General features: G+C 32.9%; 1 long non-coding RNA gene across 1 annotated transcript; it reads right to left on the reverse strand.

Annotated features, from left to right (window-relative positions):
* Nucleotides 1-2292: 2292 nt before the first annotated feature.
* Nucleotides 2293-3026, reverse strand: LOC125597635. Its single transcript, XR_007331861.1, has 2 exons — nt 2931-3026; nt 2293-2843 (listed from the first exon to the last, which is right to left on the reverse strand). It is a non-coding gene; the product is annotated as an uncharacterized LOC125597635 (long non-coding RNA).

A 3026-nucleotide genomic window follows, 5' to 3' on the forward strand; every position in this document is an offset into this window, starting at 1 on the left:
TCCCTATCCTAATCTAATATGATCAAAATGCATATGGAGAGGATAAAACAATGGAAATATGCATGATATCAGTTTGTGTCCCAGAAGGAGATGTTGTCCAAGATTGATGGTCTCTTCGTCTATAAAATATAAATGCTTGGCATCTTTACAAAATGGTTGTAGTGTTAGATTTGAGAATAATTAAAAACAGCTTTAGATGCAATATCAGATGCCGTTTAATTTGACAATATAATTTTTTCTTAAATAGTTTCAAATATATATAGAAACAATTGTTCACCTAAAATTTGCTTGCTTTCTGTCGTCTCTTATTGTCACTGCTTTACGAAATTTATAGAGCAAATGTATTTTTGGAGCAATCCTGGTTACATTGGTTTACAAAAAGGACATTGGTTTTTTTTCTTTTGCCTCTTTAATACAAATACGTGAACTTGTTCTTTGTTTTGCCTTTGTCTCTTTGCTCACCCGGTGATTAGTAGATTGATTATTTTTCTCTTTATGTGATCTTTGTAGTGGATAAAATCTGGAATCTCCATCATTGTTTGTTAGTTATAAGTGTATATATAGGTAATTCACGAAATGAATCTAGATCCTATCCCTCAAAGATATAATTGAACTTGTGCATATCCAAATCAATCACAAAGTAGGTTGGTCATGTCCAAATGATCAACACGCACACACACATCAACATTAGCACAAAGCTCTGAAAATTAAATGTGCGATTAGTTATTGAAAACTAAATGAAAGATTTGTAATCCAGCCCGAATTAAATATCAGAATAACTATCGTTGTAAATTGTGAAAAAAATTGTTTGTAGTAGAACTTAGCTGAAGACTCAATATTCACCAAATCAGCCATGATCTTCGACCTTTCTCTGAATGGAACTGTAGATTATCTTCTGAATCATTCTATTTTTCCATTTTCGCAGACATAAATCTCTGCAAAAAAAAATATGGAGAGAAAAACATCCTAAGCTCGCTCCTGGTCAGGTGCTCTTGAGTCGCCACACTTAATTAAACAACCTCTGTTTTTCCTTCAGCCAGCTCGTGTATTCTATATCAAACACCACTTCTGCTGCTTTGCATTGCATTTCCTCATATGTTCACAAATTTTCAGTTTTTTTACTCTACGGATTTTTCAGTCATATAAATGAAACTGTTACGTACCAGAATTGATATTGCCAGGACCAATGGGTAGTCCACGTTGCTGTTGATCTCCTCCTAGGAGAGACACTCCAATGAATACGCCCTAACCAATGTTTTTAAACCCGACCCGGACACTGAACCAGACGACTTACCGGGTCGATGGGTCATTGGGTCAACCGCGGGTTTATAAATGAATTAATTTTATTATATAATATATATTATCTATGAAAATAAATAAAAATAAATTTTACTATATATTCTAAATGTTTTTTAAAACATAAAATAATAGTTTAGATATATATATATATATATTTTTATGTTTAAAAAGTATTTAGAAAATACTTAACTTTATTTTTTATATTTTTATTTTCTTTTGACATACAAAATATCAAAAATTACTTTAGATTATTTAAAATTTTCAGAATCTAAAAAGTCAAGATATAAAATTCTTAAATATTTAAATATCTAATGTGAATAATAAATTAAACTTCAAATTAAAAATAAACCAAAAGTAAAAGATCATTGTAATAAATTGTCAATAGTAGAAATAAACTAACATCAAATCACATCAACTAATTTTTGTTCTCTCTACCCTTGTTCACTTCATTTTCTTCAAGTGGCATAGTGAAGATTTCATCAAAATCTAAAAATCACATATATAAAACTGAAAATGGAAAGCCTAACTTTTTTTTTGTCAAACTTCTTAATTGGAAACTTAGAATATAAAACATAATCTAAAAACTAAAAAAATGACGTAAAAGTTATTTATTGATTTAACCAGTGGTTCAACCGGTATCGGGTTCCAGGTTTTAGTGAATTTTTTCGGGTTTTTTAATTTCTAAATTTGGATTTTTCACAAATCCAAACCGGATTTTTTCTGGATCACCGGATTTATCGGTTCAACCGCGGGTCCGGGTCGGGTTTCAAAACACTGGCCCTAACTATATAACCATCAGTAATCAAAATAGTTACTTTAAGATATTTGGTGAAATAAATAATTATATATGTACATACTTATACGGAAAGACATGTAGACTTTTTTTCTTGGGATTTGGCCTGTTGAATCTCTTGTTCTTGGTGGGTGAGTGTGATCGTACATGACTCGAGTCAAGTTGATGAACTTAACACGTAAATAATTTACCAAAGTAAATCAAGTCAATTTACTGACAACTTTTATGGGCTAAAATCATCGACATACTCTGTTCTGACAAATAGAAACCAAAATACATGAGGGTTAATTCGTGGACGATCAAGTTTACATACAGAGAAAATATCTTACCATTAGATAAACAACTAACAACTCAAGAGTCGAGAGAACAGAGAACTGTAACCACACCATCTTGAGTGTGAAGAGAATTAAGTTACTGATGGAGATGGAATCATTCCTGTCTTCCTTGCATAAAAAAATAACTGGTCCGTCTTCACCGTTCGCCTCCAGCTTATGCTTCTTCCCGATCGTGTGATGAGTCAGTCATTCACCGCTATCATTCAGCTCTATCATCATTACCGTCTCCTACCGTACACTCGTTGTAGACTCTAAACTCTGAGTCAATCAGAAACAACTCTCATGTAGCCACTGAATTACAAAAAAGATCATTGCACAAATCTGAGCAACAAAGGATTTAGCTCCGGATGCTCCTAGAGACAGGAGCGTGTTCACCCGATGATCCACAAATGTAGAAAACCTTCAGTTTTTGTTATCTACACGTTCTTCCTAATACCATGTTAGAGCTTTTTATTCCATTTTTCAATCTCAGTTTTAGGCACAACAATATTTAGCTAGGCCACCTTTATTGTCTTTGCGGCTTTGCCACCACCAGCTTGGCCTCTTCCTCAACCACCTCTAACAACACCTCCATGTTGGTTTTGGCTGCAATAATCAGT

Source organism: Brassica napus, unplaced genomic scaffold (genome assembly GCF_020379485.1).
Source record: "Brassica napus cultivar Da-Ae unplaced genomic scaffold, Da-Ae ScsIHWf_1507;HRSCAF=2103, whole genome shotgun sequence".
Taxonomy (NCBI): Eukaryota; Viridiplantae; Streptophyta; class Magnoliopsida; order Brassicales; family Brassicaceae; genus Brassica; species Brassica napus.